General features: G+C 35.5%; 1 long non-coding RNA gene across 1 annotated transcript in view; it reads left to right on the plus strand.

Annotated features, from left to right (window-relative positions):
• The window catches only part of LOC108759245 (uncharacterized), a 16,866-nt gene extending 1,547 nt beyond the window's left edge, over positions 1-15,319 (plus strand). Inside the window, exons 2-3 of the long non-coding RNA XR_001939995.1 lie at positions 1,213-1,215; positions 15,195-15,319. This is a non-coding gene — a long non-coding RNA (uncharacterized LOC108759245). The remainder of the gene's footprint in view (positions 1-1,212; positions 1,216-15,194) is intronic.
• Positions 15,320-17,948: the final 2,629 nt, after the last annotated feature.

Below are 17,948 nucleotides of genomic sequence, written 5' to 3' on the forward strand. Positions count from 1 at the left end.
AGAAACCTGACGTAATAGTGCAATTTGGGCTATGGATTTGGTTTTAGCATGCCAGAAACCTTCGAGATTACGTACTACCGTAATATGTCTGTATAATCGGTGTAAATTAAGCCATCATTATAATTATAAAAAACATTCTCCAAAATATATCCCGACTAGATACTATAATTATCTCTAATATATCTTTATAATATACCTACGATATCATTTCAGATTTTACTATAAGCAACAATAATCACGGATATCTCAGGAATAACGTAAGAATATATTTCAGAATATCTATGAGATATTGCGATATCCCAGCACGATATCTTGACGAGATTCCACAGATTTCTTTTGCTGTGTGGGATACTTATTCTTTATATTTTTGTATCTATAAAGGAAAAATCTACACGACAATCGTATATATTATTATTTAATTGCATAAAAATAATTAATTGATAGCATAATAGAAGCAAACTATATAGAACCTAACCTATAATATGTTTTAGATTGACTTTATTTGCTAGCGATACTGATTATTTTGATTATTTGTTATATTAACGAACAATGAGAAATAATTTGCAATAGTACTTATTGATCAATCGTTTTCTTATCAATTTATGACATTTGTTGTCCCTTAATAATGTTTATATAACAAAATCGCTTCTCTCAATGTGCAAAAACAAATATAGTGAAATATGCTCAAACACTGAAAAAGTGACGTATAATTTATGAAATTATGTTACATCGTAGTGATGTAATTTTTTAGAAAAGACAATCTCATAACTTTAGTGATATAACTGTTACAGACTACAATATACATTTCTGCAGATGTAACCAAAACATATATTATTTACATCTTTTTTTATTATAGCTTAGTGATGTAAATGTATTTTGTATTTGTTATGTCTCATTCATAGAATGGTATATGGATGTAACTTAATTACGTTTAATTTACATAATTATGTTATGTGCTAAATATATAACAAAGACATGTAACAAAATTATCATATTTATATCAGGATATTTCATTTATGCCATAGAGCTGTCTTGTTGTTATAAAACAGAAACATCTGAATAATCATAATAAAATTATATAACAGTACCAAGTGATGTTTGCTGGGAACTGATGTTGTAGGAACTACCATAATAGAGCCCTCAGATGTATCTGTGAAATCTCATCAGTATCTGAAGATGTAACAATTTATAATAGAATTAGAAAGTTGCTAGTTAGTATGCATATCAGTAAGTCTTCGATGTAAAGAATGATTAAAATTTTGTCTACTAAACTATAGAAATATCTGATATTATATATTTTTTAAGTCCTTACGTGTCAATAAAGGCGAATGCCAAATGATTGTTTCTGCACTTTCTTCAAAAGACTTTACAGGAGTTCATGATTTATAATTCGATACATAGTTCTGTAATCACATTACAATCATTAATAACGTTATTACCATTTGTCATATAGAACTTTCCAGACCACATTTACTTTCTCGGTTTAATAATGTCCTCCAAGAATCTGAGATCATTGCATAGTTCCCAAGTTGGTTGATATACGGACTGATTCGCTCCAGCTCCAGCTCCAGATCACAGCATAGACTGAATAGCTTTTCTGCGCTCTTTTCCAAAGTGTTGTCTCGAAGTGTAAAAGTTTTTTTCAGCAGCAGGACCTGATAAATAGATCATATTATAAAATTAATGTTATAACTTAATGAGTGCATTCAGAACAACTACAAGTAAATGATGGAATTCATTGTAACATCAAATCACTGTAATACTTTGTCAATATTTCACAATACTTAATCGAAATAAACTAACCTTCTAGTAGGTGAGTGAGACTTGCACCGATTAGTCTCCATGCTTCGGTTTTCAAATTGGCGTCGGCATATCATTTTTTATCATACAAAAACCGATTACACCGAACGACGGCAATTAATTCTCGGTTATTCCTTATTTCAAAGTCACGCCCAGAGCTATCGTTAAATTCCGTGACCGACATACCCGAAATTTAGGTTATAGCATGCAAAAACAGCACCAGTTTCTTGCGGGAGCTTTCTGTTCAACCATTTCGCTTACGGACTTACTCTGCGCCCCATAATACCGAAAAATCAGCGTACTCCGACATCTTACTGCTTAATCTGCTACTACTACTGCCCATTGTAGACGACGTATTACATGTACTGACATGCACGCGTACTACGGTACCACGTAAATGACAAACTTCTTCTAACAAATAAGCGTGTCGGTAGTTTTTGTATATCCTCTTATTTTAAAAGGCTATTTGAGCTATTATTATATAATAGAATTTTTTATAGAAGAATTTATTTTTGATCATAGCTCGTGCGTCCTCATTTTTATAGATGATTACGTGTTATAAATACACGCACCTGATTAATGTAAGATCAATGTAAGATTTTTTGCTTAGAGGAAATACTAAGAGGAATTCCCCGCTTATCGGCAGAATATTTTTTTTGGGTGATATTATGCTAATATTGTGTTCATATGGAGGATGATAATAAATAGATTAATATTACAATTTAATCGTTTACTTTATTTTCAATATATAGTTATAAGTATTATGAGATTTTTATAAAAGACTGTAAATGAAAATGCACATTTATATGTTCAGTTTCGTTATTATTATAAGACAGATATTAATACAAAAAAAGACTAAGTTTAGATATTATGCTAATATCGTATTGATTTGAAGGACGGCAATAAAAATTTAGTTAATAGTTCAATTTAATCGTTTATTTCAATCTTCTTATTGTCATGCATCCACAAAATCGTCAGTCATAAACAAAATTATTAGTTTTTTCCTTAAATACACGTTATACTTTTAACAAGTAGTGCAGCATTCAACTGCAGGATTAGGTAGTAATTTATTTATTATACATTCAGTAAGTAATGTGTATCTGTGTGAAAATGATTAGATTTAAAACTATTGAAATTATAATTGTATATGTAATCCGAATATATATATAATATTATTTAAAAAGATATTCTCTCTAGTATTATAATTATTTTAACAGCATTTTGCAAGAAAAACTTATTTATAGATTATTACTTGTTCCGTATTCAAGACCGTATCTGCACAATCAATTTTATTTTATAATTAATCAATACTGAAAATAAAATTTATATAAATCGTAAATGTACATATTTTGAAACTTAATGTTAATAATTATTCTAAAAACGATACGTGCATTGCTTACAATTGAAATAATAGGAGACAAACATTTTTCGAACTTACTTAGCGACACACGATGTACATTTTTTTGTTAGAGCGTTTGTGTTCTAGTATATTACTAGAAAACTCTATTAGAGTAGGAAACGCTACTTAAACGCTCTTATCAACTACTGCTACTGCTACTTATACTTACGCTACTTTAACGCTACTTATTAGAAAAGCCTAATTACCTGTGGTGTATTTTTTGTAGAGTTGGACGAGTTATATTAAAAAGAATATAGCAGAGTCACAGAAATATGCAGACTTAAGTTTATCAATTGTTTCATCTATGCGGAAAGATTTATTATTTGACCGTGAAAAGCTCTCATGTATTGCCAAGGTGCCTGAGCTTCTCCAATTGGAGATACAAAGTACTCTTTCAAGTAATTACGCACGCCTTCCGATATCGAATCACTTCGATTGGCTCCAGTCCTATCCAACTCTTGGAAAAATGCACCAGAGACAATAGTTCTCCATCGACCGTCATGAATTAGTCCGTTCTCATCCTCAACATCGACCCAATCACGAGGACAATACTGCGAGGCAAATTCGTTATTACTATTAGAGCTCATAATAAAATTATGGAGAACAAGAGCTTTAATAACGTCTTCTGCATTTTTTACGGAAAAACATAAATATCTGTGTAATATATGCCAGCATGACAATAGTATTCCGAAAGTATTTTCTATGCAGAGGCGAGCAAAACACGTTGCTAGTCTGTCAGTTCATTGCGTTTTGCATAAGGATGTATGAGATATGTATTAAGCGGAAAGGCTTCATCAGCTACAATTACATTTGGAAAGGGAACATGTCTTCCTGGAAGAGGTGTTGATAGAATATCAGCGTTACCAGAGACAACGTCTATAGCAAATTCAGAATTTCTCCACACATTATCGTCACTGATGTAACCTATAAATTACATCAATATTGCATTGCAACGTCAGTATTAATAATTTCTTTCTTGTAAATTATTTTAAAAAGTATCTACCGTTTCTTACCAAACTGTCCAATATCTACCCATGTAAATTTATGATTTGCATTACAGAGTGCCAATAATGCTATACAGGAAAAGTTCTTGTAATTATGATACTGTGATCCAGAGCATGGAGGCTTTTTGATTTCCATGTGTCTGCCATCCAGAGCAACTTTAAAGTTCGGAAATTGCTACTTTAGCATGTATTCTTCGCTTATTTTTCTCCAGTCATCTGCATGTAGTGTAGGAAGCACAATGGGTTGTAGAACACACCATATAGCACGGCAAACTTCTGGTACTATTTTGCCAACTGTAGACTTTCCAACTCTGAATTCTAGATGGTTGGTCCGTATGCTTTCTCCTTTAGCAAGATACCTACATAAAACGAAACATTCGGTTTGTTAAATTCATAGCATACTCCAACATGCTTCTACTCATTGAAATCTTAGCATTGTGATAAGTGAGTAGGAGCATGTTAAAGTATACGAAGCAAACAAACATAGGTTTTCAGTAAGTACAGACAGTCAATATAGAAACATAAGCCAAACAGAGTGCACGCTTCTTTTAAAGAAATGCCGAGTTGATTTGTATATACTTATGATAAGGTTAGCTCCATACGAAGCCTAGATGAAAGAGGTTTCCGAATGCTGTATTTTTCCAAGTATGGATGCACCAAATTAAGCAAAAATTTAAATTGCTCTGGCCACATCCGAGTATACTGGAAAAATTCTTCGTGATCAGTTATCATCAATTCGCGAAATAGGTTAAGGTTGAAACCCATATGTTTACGCCAGTTCACAGGTCGTACCCACCATCTCCGACCAATAATAGACCTCTTGTTCCGAATAATGCGCGATTGCAGTATTAGGAATTAGCTCCATAACATCCTAAATAATGCAATAATTCCAATTTTTTGCTAATCCAGAATTATAGATGCAAAGAATAACGCTCTTTTACTGCTCGCTTTTACTGCACGCTCTTTTACTCGTTACAGCATGGCCGTATGTCATTGTAGACACTCAGACGTAAAGAGACCCTAATCCTGCAGCCTACTTCTGATGCCTACTCCTTAGTCCGCTACTACTACTGCCCATTGTGGACGACGCATATAGCGCCTAAGTGCGTAAATTATTGCAGTTTTCATTTCATAACCATGATATTTTGCCTCGGTCTCGGTAGACCTCTTTGAAAATTAAAATACCGGGTGGAATATCCCACCCGATTTTCTTTGCATCAAAACTGCACCATACCCCACCGAGCTTACATCACCGTGCAATTCAGTTTTATCTTTTGGACTATAGATTGATATTATTGTTGGTTTTATACCGTTTTCACTTACCAAGTATCCAAAATGTTCGGTTTCCGTATATAAAAATCTACATTTATCTAATCTTATTTCCAATACGTTGTCGACCATCACCCGAAATGGATGCTTGCAAATGTTAATCTAATGTGGCAGTCACAACAAGTACATCGTTCATATATGCCACGATATTTCCTACTCTAATAAAATCAGACAATACTTGATTTATAAATCGTTGGAAAGTAGATGGTGCTGTCTTCAGTCCGAATAGTATCTTTCGCCACTCGAATTGACCTAATCGTGTAACAAACGACGTGTATTTGACAGTTTTCCGACACTTTAATATAATGAAATCCGTCCTTTAGATCTATTAAACTAAAATATTTCTTTCCATTCAAAGTTTCTAATTGATCCTCAATTAACGGAATCGGATAATTGTCTCGCGCTAATGCTTTGTTTAAAATTCTGAAATCCACACACATCCGTATTTTCCCGTTTTTCTTTCTCGGTAAGACTATGGGTGACGCATATTCCGACGCACTCGGCCTAATATGTTTCTTTTCGAGTAAACGATCCAAAATTTCTCTCAATTTCTCTCTTTCGCTATGTGATATTCTACGTGGTGTACAATGAAACGGTTGGTTAATCCTTGATGATCTTTTAATATTAATTTTAACTTCATTTGAACTTTCGGTTCTCTTGGTCTTTCTGGCTTGACATAATTTTTTTCAAATGACTGTTTAAATTGATTCTGAACATTATATGACATTTCTGAGTTTATCTTCAAGCACTTAACAGGATCGTTATCTGTTTCTACAATATTAATACTCGTGAAATCGTATGTCGTGTCAAACGTACTAAGTTTTGTCAGAGTCAATCCAAACTTTTGTAATATATTGCGACCTAAAATGGCTGACGTAACCATAGTGTCCTCCGGTACGACCACAGTTGTCAAATTTTCTCGAACATCATTACCCAAAGTGATACGATCTGTAATTTCATCTTTAATTATCAGCTTAGAATTATTGATTTCACAATACTGATAATCTATCTTGTTTATCGAATCGATACTCGCGCTATTAACAAGTCTCTCTTTAATAAAACTAACCGGACTTCCTGTATCTAACAAAGTATCTACACATAAAACCTGTCTAATATCAGAACCGGTCACCTCAAAAATAACATTTTTTCTGAAATCTTCCTCTACTGTCGGATCGTTATACATATTCATCACCTGCTATTCGTCTTTCTTCAGGCAGTTATTAAAAGTGTGTCCTCTCTCGCTGCAGCTATAACACGTGCCTCTTTCCCGTTTAGACCGTTGACATTCTCGCGAAATATGTCCTATTAGGTTGCAGTTGTAATATCTTATTTCTGTCTCCTGTCATCCACTTTGTTGTTTCGCCGTTTCATTCTCCGATTTATTAAATGGTTTCCGCATTGATTTCCATTTTTCTCCAGCAAAACTCCGTTTTGTTCGATCCCTTGCCTCCTGTCGCATCGTGACTCCTCTGAATGTCCTCAGCAATGCTCCAGTCGTCTCATAACGCTGAATGCGTGCTTGATTCCGCAACGCGACATCTTCTACGCCATCAATTATATATTCTATTAAATCATTATCGTCTATTGGTACCTTATTAGCCAATATAAGTTTTTCATGATAATAATCAGCAAACGTCTCGCCTGCATTCCACGCTCTGGCCTCGAATTTTCTCCGGCGCTCCACTCTGCTCGGTCCACAATCAAAAGCGATTCTCATTTCATTCATTAATTCATCCAATGGCATCTCGAGATTCTTGAGTGAAACCACCGCGCTGCTCTACCTTTCAACCGTGAATCAATAAGAATCTTAGCCATATTATTATCAAGTTCATAAATCGGACACAACAACATGACCTGTTTTTCCCATTCACCGAAATCGCAATCCGCTCCATTAAATTCGCCCAGAAGGTCACTTACCGCTCTAATATTTATTAACGGCCTACCATTGTTTGAATTGCCTGCCACCGACATTTGCGAGTTTCTCAATATTTCCATTTCTCGACGAACGATCTCGAGCTCTCTCCCCATTTCTCTCTTTGCTCCAACTCCAATTCTCGCGAAAGAATTCTGCTCCGCTCGCCCCCATCGTTTGCTCACTCATCTCGCACGTGTGACTTCCTCGTCGCCTCTCCTCTGCTCGGTCCGGCCCGCTCGCACGGCTCCAGATGTTCTCGCTATATGACCTCCTCATCCTCCGTAACGTCCTCTTCTTCGGTCTGTTCTCGTAATTCGTCCGCCTCCTCTATCCGCTCACCCGTCGGATTTGCCAATGCAACTCGCGCGACTAGCTTCGCCTTCGAGCCCGTGGTCGACAATTGATGGTTTTTAAAAATTGTTTTTAGCTGTACAATTGTCAATTTGCTTGTCTTTTCCATTTCTGGCTAATAGCTATTGTTTAATCTAATTCGCTTAACACGCTCCGTTTCGATACTTGCACTCTGTCGCCACTCGCTAGTCAACTATTCACTTCCTTGCTGATCACTTGTAACAAACCCGATTAATGTTCTGTCCAGTACACTCACTCCCAAATCGTTCTCGTTTTATTTAACTTAACGTAAATTCTTAAATAAAAATAACTTTATAAGTCTTCTATAAGTTCGTAAATGCATACATTGACACATAAATCTTAAGCTTTAATCACTTTATGGCCAGTCTTGAATCGTCAATCCTACTTCTGAATTGTTAGCCATGTTAGAGGGCCGAGGAGAACAATGAAAATTAGTTACAAGACATCTTCTATAAGCAACTTTTATTCGTCATGTCGCAGCGATGATTCGGAACAGACTGTCGAATCTCGCGAGTCCTCGCTCGGTCGGGCCGTTGTCGAACATCCATGTTTACATTCCCGAACTTTCTATGTCCTTATTCGAGTTATAAAGAGATATACATATTTATCCTTACAGGCCTATGGCAATGGCTGACACATTGCCCAACCGTACAAGTTATTAACATCAAAATACATAAGATACGTCGACGATTTCAATGGATCGTACGACTGCATGTATTGTTGGCTCTTGCATACCTGTTGGAACATTGGCTTAGACCCCCGCGTATACCGCGCTCGATAAACATTATCATGTCGATGTCTATGAATAGTTCGAAATTGACGTGAGTATGTTTCAACATCGCGTCCCATGTAAAACCCGATAGTGTATAATAATACACGGGGTCGAGTCCATAACTCGCGATGCAACTGTCGCGAAAATTTTCAAAGATATCGGCCAACAGCTGTACATCTGTTTTTAAGGGGGAATTCCATTTTTTGGGTTAAACAAATCGATTTTTTTCTTACGGAATATTATAGTATGAAATGCTGAAAATATGCACAGCAAATTTCAAATTCATAAAATTCGTAATTCGGAATTCGTAAAATTAGCGAAGTTATAAGCAATAGACCAATTCGGCGCGCAGATATATAACTTACAATTATTAAATCTACCAAAGTGTAAAAAAACCAATTATTTTCAAAGGGGTGTTTTATCCCTTAAAAGTGCGTATGAGCACGTATAAGAAAAAGTACGTGTTGCTTATTTTTGTTTGAGGAACATACTAAAAATTCATCAAAATCAGAGTGTAACATTTGGGTAGGTTTACTTCTTAGTGCAAACTTTAAATGCGTTTTTCCCGAAACAGCTTTTTTGCGACTGGTGTGCATGATATCTACGAAACTAATAGACCGATCATCTTCCGCTTTGAACTGCATGTTGAGGAAACATCCCTTTATCGTATGATGAAAAAGAAAAACAATCTGTTATATACATTTCCTTATTGCAAAAAATTTAACCAATTTTTAGAGCAAAATGGATGATTTTTATTTGACAAACCGCCATTTTCTCAATTACCAATTTTTTTGTTGACTGTTCATCAAATGATAACTATATGTATATGAAATTAAACGTTATCAGATTTTTATATTTTAGATGACTGGGACGGAAAATTTCTTGCACACCAGTGATAGAGATACTTCGAGCGGTATCATGTTTAAGGAGAGATAACTGACGTAATATTGGCTCAAATTTAATATAAAAAAAACTAATTACATTTAAATATAGTAAAACAATGTTCCAAAATTCAAATGTATTGACTTTACCAGGTATGTAAATATGAAACCGGAATTTTTTAATAGAAAATACACGTTTATTGCATGAAAATAATAAAAAATATTTTATTCGAAGTATTGCCCATCGCTAGCTATATTTATCCCACCTGTCTGACAATTTGTGGATGCCACGCCAAAAAAATTGTTGCTCTTTTGAGCCAAACCAGTCTAGCCATTTTCGTACATCTTTGTAAGAAGTGAAGCGCTGCTGAGCAAGTGCGTGTCCCATCGATGCAAATAAGTAATAATCGGACGGTGCCAAGTCTGGTGAGTAAGCCGCATGCGAAAGTATTTCCCAACCAAACGCCTCAATCGTTTCCTTGACCAGTTTTGCTGTGTGTGATGATGCATTATCATGAAGCAAAATCACTTTATGTTGCCTTTTTTGATATTCCGGTCGTTTTTCACGCAAAGCTTGATTCAAATTGATCATTTGTTGTCGGTAGCGTTCAGTATTAACGATTTCGCCAGGTTTTAGCAGCTCATAATAGATCACACCTTTCCGATCCCACCAAACACAGAGCATTGTCTTCCGTCCATAGCGATTTGGCCTTGGAGCCGATGTCGATGGTTCGCCAGGAGTTACCCATGATATTTTACGCTTAGGGTTCTCAAAATATATCCACTTTTCATCGCCAGTCACAATTCGATGGAGAAATGACTTTCTTTTGTACCTGGCGAACAGCATTTCGCAAGTGGTTTTTCGGTTTTCCTGCTGTCTTTCATTCAGTTCATGTAGAACCCATTTTTCCATCTTCTGGATCTTTCCCATAAATTTCAAACGTATGGAGACGGCTTCTCGTGTCACATTCAATTGATCTGCGAGTTGTTGTTGAGTTTGAGAGTCATCCTCATCCAACAATGCTTACAATTCGCTGTCTTTAAACTTTTTCGATGGTTTTCTACGTTCTTCGTTTCTCACGTCACAATCGTCACTTTTGGATTTTTTAAACCATTCAAAGCACTGTGATTTACCAAGAGCATGCTCACCATAAGCTTCGACAAGCATTCGATGCGATTCTGCAGCAGTTTTCTTCAAATGGTAACAGAAAATCAATGCTGTCCGCAAATCCAGGCACAAAATTCGACATGTTCAACGCTATTACAAACTATACTGTTGTATGAAACTTGTATTGTTGTGAGTTGAAAATCTTTGTCAGATGTCAGAACAAGGAAATGGCGTCAATGACGCGGTCTGACGGCAACTACATTGACAGCTATGGCCATCTATTGGTAAATTCCGGTTTCATATTTACATACCTGGTATGCTTTATTAAAAAAAATTCCCCAAAGAATCAATTCTTTTCGTTCAAAAAATGGAATTCCTCTCTTAAGTACAGGTCACTATATTAGCCGAATATTCGAACGGAGAATCGCTGCTATACATTCACGGCGTGCACATAATTGCTTTCGGATACGGTACCACCTGTCAACGAGCTATAAAAAGATTTGCGTGATGGTAACTCACCTTCCTCCAATTTTTCCAGGGCATAGATTCCATGGTAATATTTGATACAGCGGATCTCGGCATTCCCAGGGCTGGGCATGTATTTGAAATACTTTTATTTAAAATATATTATTTGTAATGCAAGCGTATTTTGTATTTTTTATTTTAGCGGATCACATAAAAGTATTACGTATTTTGTATTTAAAATCGAAAGATTGAAAGCTTTTTGTATCTTGTATTTCAAATAATAAGGTTGATTGTCAATGTTATTAGATGAACAACTTTGCTTCCAACGTTTTTCTATAGATGGCTTTAGCGGTAAGTGCTGGTCGAAATAAATAGATCATAGACGTCACACAATAAACTTGGGCATCTGTGAACATAACCCCATAGAAACATTAGTCGATTTGTGTCTGTATCATAAAGTTATTCTCGATTGAAATTGTCAGTTTACAAGTCAAATTCTCGTTATTTGCGGGAGGTTTTAATTTTCTGCTTCAATATGAAGAAATCTGCGGCTGAGATTCATCGAATGCTCTCAAATACTTATGGTGAGGCCGCTATTAGTGAAAGAACGTGTCGTGTGTAGTTTCAACGCTTCAAGAACGGTGATTTTGACATCGAAGACAGGCATAGCGGTGGAAGAGAGAAGGTTTTCGAAGATGCAGAATTGGAGGCATTACTTGATCAAGACTCGTGTCAAAATCAAGGAGAATTGGCACGATCATTGGGAGTGACTCAACAAGCCATTTCAAAACGCCTCAAAGCCATAGGAATGATTCAGTAATAAGGAAATTGGGTGCTGTACGAGTTGAAGCCGAGAGATGTTGAACGGCGTTTGTTTGCTTGTGAACAGCTGCTTGAAAGGCAAAGACGGAAGGGATTTCTGCATCGCTTTGTGACTGGAGACGAAAAATGGATTCATTACGATAACCCCAAACGCAGAAAATCATGGGGAGTTCCCGGCCATGCTTCCACGTCGATGGCCAAACCGAATATTCGTATGCTCTGTATTTGGTGGGACCAGCTCGGCGTAGTGTATTATGAGCTGTTAAACCTATTGAAAGAATCACAGGCGATCGGTATCGAACGCAATTGATGTGTTTGAGCCGAGCATTGAAAGACAAACGGCCGCAATACAACGAGAGACACGATAAAGTAATTTTGCAGCGTGACATTGCTCGACCCCATGTTGCGAAAGTTGTCAAGACATACTTGGAAACGTTGAAATGGGTCCTACCTCACCCGCCGTATTCTTCAGACGTTGCTTCCCCTGACTATCACTTGTTTCGATCAATGTCACACGGCCTGGCTGACCAGCTTCCGGTCTTATGAAGAAGTAAAAAATTGGATCGATTCGTGGATCGCCTCGAAACATGACCAGTTTTTTCGACGCGGGATTCGTACGCTGCCCAAAAGATGGGAGAAAGTAGTGGCCAGCGATGGACAATACTTTGAGTCATAAATGTATAACCAGTTTTTTATAGTAAAGCCTCGAATTTCTGAAAATAAACGGCGGAAGCAAAGTTATACACCTAATAGAATTTGAAATACAAAATACAAAATAGTTTCATAATTTTTGTTATTAATACTGTAATATAAAATACAAAATACTTTTATATGCTCCCATGAAATACAAAATATATAATATTTTCATGTATTCTGAACAAACACAAAATGTAAAATATAATTGTCTTACCAATACTGTTTTTCAAATAAAAGTATTTCAAATACATGCCCAGCCTTGGGCATTCCTTACAATACAAACTCTCAATATGTATATATTGACTAATAACATGTTATCGAACAGCGTGATGACGTAAAAATAAATCTTGCACATGTTAATGGTGCATTCTTATGATGCACGATGAGCAAAACTTACCACAATCTGAAGAATGGTTTGAAGTGTATAAATAATAAAAGTATATGACGCACATCCTATTTGTTCCATCCAAAGTATTGATTTCAGCTCGCGTTATCGAACGACGTGTTACTTCAGCATGACTAACGATATCACTGTCCCTGTCGCTTTCATAACATGAGTCCGCAATACTATAATCTGATTCTGATACTTCTTATTCAATTATAAATTTATCTTCTGAATCTTCTAAATCTAATTCTTCTTGAGTTTCATAATCTGCCTCTACTTCTACTATATCTTCGTATACCACCTTGAATAAAACTCGAAGAAAAAAATTTAGAAAAAATTAAAGATTCGCGTATGTATTCCCTCAAACCTTTCAATTGCACTACTAACAGCGTGTATATATACAGATCTCTCCATTTTTATATGCTACTGAAGGTAGGAGTTGCATTTTTGTGAACATTCAATCTTTTTCCATTATCAAATTTTTTACTCTTGTATCCTTCTAGATGATTCATAGTATGGTTTAATGACTTCTATATCGAAAACTAAGATATGTAAATTCCACATTTTTGACAAAAGACTAGATGGAAATGGGATATTGATGGTGCATTATTTTCATGGAGGGAGGGAAAAAAAACAGCATACGTTATAGTTGTTAGCGTCGATCTCTTAGATAAAAAAAGGTTCGATATCATTAAAGTACATTCTTAGTACATGTGTCATTGTGCATTAGGCTTAATGACAGTTACATTTATGGAGAAACACTCGGTTATTGTTACCGACCCTCCTACGATCGATAAGTAGAATAGATAAGATCAATCAACAAGAGCGCTTCGATCAGGATCTATTACATTGTAATCAGGAAAGGAGAGCAGGAGAGACGTGTGAAGCAAATAAAGAGTTCCATTATGTATTGAGTAAAATTACCGATTTCCTTCCATCCTGCGACACACTCCTTTTTTCCCCCACACATTAAAAAAATTAACCTGCATAATTTTTAAAATAAGTAAAATTCTAGACTGGATACATTGCCTAAAACATTTTTGAAAAAAGATAATGGGAACAGACAGACTATATTGTTGTTGGCGCCGATTCCCTTAGATTGGAAAATGTGAAATGGGGAGCACTTATTAAAGATACTTATGATGATATTACTAATTCAGTCGGTCTGCTCACTTCAAACGCTCTGATATCTATGGAATGTGAAACTTTCGAATATTGGTTGAGGGATTCAGTATTTAAAAGAGAGACATGGCCATATTATTATGTCAGTCGCTCAATGGACACCGATGAAGCACTCGTACAACGTAGAGCAGATTCTCATTACAGCCGTTACCGCTTTTCTCGAAAATGCAACAAAGTGTAAACTATTACGTTCTGATACAGCAAAAAGAATCATGCAAGTAAGTATTACAATTTTATACTCTTAATTTTTTAATACATTTTCTCTCTACATCTCGCTTACCTATATTCGTGTTTTTTATTACAGCACGTTTCTTCGCTATATGCCTTATATCCATATATGTAATAATACTATATTGCTAACGGCAATTAAGAGCTGCAGCAAACATCACGGTGCAGACGATCGCTTCTCACTTCCAATTCGTGTACTTTCGCAATGCGCATGCGCGTATTTCCAACCTATTTTATCATATATAATCACGTTTATTGTGTCCGACGTGTTCAATAGTGAAGTTGAGTTTGTTATTTGGTTTATATAGAAGTATTAGTTTAAAAAAGGAAATAATGCCGCGATCTTGTTATACTTGATATTTCTCTCTCTTTTAATTATAGGGGAAAGTGGGCGAATTGTGCGCACCTAAGGGATATTTTTCTTGGGATGGTTTTCTAAGATCAAAGCGATATCAATATGGAAATAGAAACTATAAACATTCTTCTACCATTACATATTCTTATCTTGAACAGATTTTCATTCAATAAGGTAGTATTTGGCAAAAAGAAAAAAAAGGAAAAGCTAAAAAATTTCTCGCACGTCGGGTAATTATGCGCAAAACAAAAGTCGTAAGAAATGAATGAATTGTGGAATGTTGACATAGAAATCAGAACATACATTCATTATATTGCAATATAAATATATATTAAACATGTTTTAAATGTACATTGTATATATTAAGAAAAAATACAAAACTAATATAATAATAATGCACATAGACTTTGGCAAAATAAAATGGCAAAATAAAGTAGTAATGCCAAAAATAAACGAAAAAACTAGTGCTAGTCATACAGAGTATATGGAAGATGGGTAATTGTGCGCATTTTAAAATACTTGCGCACAGTTGTCCGCCGCGACCTGACTCGGTACGAAATACGATTACTTCAACAATTCCTAACCAAACTTAATAAATAACAGCTCAAAAGATGCACATAATAACGTACTTTAATAACATATACAATTTTAAACAAACAAATTAAAAATATGGACTTACCACCTTATTTTCTGAATGCTAAAATAACAAGAAAAGATGTAATTTCACTTGTTTGTATTTCTCTGGCTAGTGATATATGTACGTCGTATCTTTTGTAGTTATAGCTTAAGAGGACGACTTTCTGCGTAAAAATTTCGCCACGGTGATGTCTTCATATATTGGAAAAGTACCAAATCAGGATGCGCACAATTACCCGCTGCGCACAGTTCCCCCACTTTCCCCTACTTTATAATGTCTAACCTCTACAATACACGTGCCATGAGTGCGCGCACATACGTTCCCCCATACGTTGCATGCGCATTCGAAGTACACGAATTGTGAAAGCGAGAAGTCGATTTTCTATCTCACTATCTTGGCACACCCCCCACTCTCAAAAAGAGGCTGCGTTAGCAATATAGTAGTATTACATGCTTATACCTTAAGAAGAAAATACGCATTAACACCTACAGCTTACAAATATCTGGATATTGAAATAGCCGTGGGACCTATGCCCCACGTGGAAATCGCGATCGGCGATACTCGTGACCGCATTATTCTGCCATATGTTATGTGGTATTCGTCGATAAACGGGTGTATATCGAGCGATTGGTGCAGTCGAATACTCCATCGTCATTAGTGATTTAAGATTTTGTGATTGAACTTGTCAAAATACATAATGTGCACAATGTAAAATTACCATTATGTGATAAGTATTTGTATATGAAACCATCGACTATACTTTTTATGCTTGAACTTAAACGATGCGTTGAACACGTGTATTCCGATTTATGTCATTGTATGAATAGTGTAAGCGATAAATTCAAATATTTTTCGACTTATTTACGTCAAAATTGCATTATGAATAAATTTGATGCGGTAAATATTTTTTTGCGCAAGATTTATGATAGAAATTCTAATATCGAATGTGAATTGATAGCATATGCTTCAGATCATATTGTATGCCATGCATTATATGAAAAACGAGAATATTAAATAAATGAATATTAAAATTATATTACTTCTTTGTTTAAAATTATTCAATCCTTTCCCAGTAAACAGGCTGTGCACAATTTCGGAACATTTACATAGCACAGTGTATGTAAATGTTACAAAACAGCACAACGAACCAAAAATGTAGCAGGTATATCATTGACGTAAAATGGCTATAACTATTACGTATGACCGTACTGTCACTATTTCGATGCATAGTTAACATAACATTTACGTAATTTGAATAACATAAATTTTTATTCTCTGAAAACTTCGTAAATATTACGTAACTGTGATAATGTTACGTTATTTATATATAAATGTTACGTGTACGTTCCTTTCTTTTACCAACTTTGTTACGCGAAATATAATTAAAATATGCTGACATTTTGATCTGAAAATGACGTAACTCTTACAGAACAGTGGAACATCGTTCCGTAATGATTACATAAATGTTACGGAACGATGTTTATTGGGTTGTCTCTCTCAATCATTCCTTCTTCATACCTCCATCTGGAGACACTGGTAGTGTCTCGGCGCTAAGCTGTGCGAAGCGACACTGCCGTGCCTCCTTTACGCGAACCGACGAGTTGCGGCAAATCGAGATTATCGGATCTCAATAACGGCTGAACCGATCGCGTTCTATGTATGCTCAATCGATAGCCACCACACGGATTGTATAATAAAAGTGCTTTTATTTTTTTTTCTACGTGCCCTACGAGCGGAGATATCGCGACGCAAAGTCCGGATTTTTTGATTTTTAGAATTAATTTAAGAAACGTCGTCGTCATTATTATCGTTATTATCGTTATTATCGTTATTATTGTCATCGTCGACCAGGAGAAAATGTCCATCTCGTTTTTTCGACAATAGAGGGCTTTTGACTTAACCTAGCAATGACAGCATTGCACATTCGAACGTGATCAACCACACATGACGGTTGTGATAATCAGCGATGGCAACATTGTCACATATATGATGTGACATGTTATAACTGTTAAAATTAGTAAAATGAATTAAAATAAAATATTAATTATAATTAAAATGAAATATCGAGATTGTCGTTAAGGAGATGATGGAGTGACGGCCGAAGTTAATCAAGGTCGATAGTAGGGAGAATTGTGCGCACCTAAGGAATATTTGTTTTCTTGGGATGGTTTTCTAAGATCAAAGCGATATAAATATGGAAATAGAAACTATAAACATTCTTCTATCATTACGTATTCTTATCTTGAACAGATTTTCATTCAATAAGGTTGTATTTGGCAAAAAGGAAAAAACGGAAAAGCGAAAAAACTTCTCTCGCGTCGGGTAATTATGCGCAAAACAAAAGTCGTAAGAAATGAATGAATTGTGAAATGTTGACATAGAAATCAGAACATAAATTCATTATATTGCAATATAAATATATATTAAACATATTTTAGATGTACAGGGTGTTGCACCAACATACAGGTCAGTATGACGGGTTGCCCATTCGTGCAGGCGCGCAAGATCGTTCACAATTGCGTAGACTTCGGCGGCACAATCATAGCACACCCTTTTTTCGAATAAAGTTCGTAGCATATCAAATTGTGATGCAATTAT

This window comes from Trachymyrmex cornetzi, unplaced genomic scaffold (genome assembly GCF_001594075.2).
Source record: "Trachymyrmex cornetzi isolate Tcor2-1 unplaced genomic scaffold, Tcor1.1 scaffold175, whole genome shotgun sequence".
Lineage (NCBI taxonomy): Eukaryota > Metazoa > Arthropoda > Insecta > Hymenoptera > Formicidae > Trachymyrmex > Trachymyrmex cornetzi.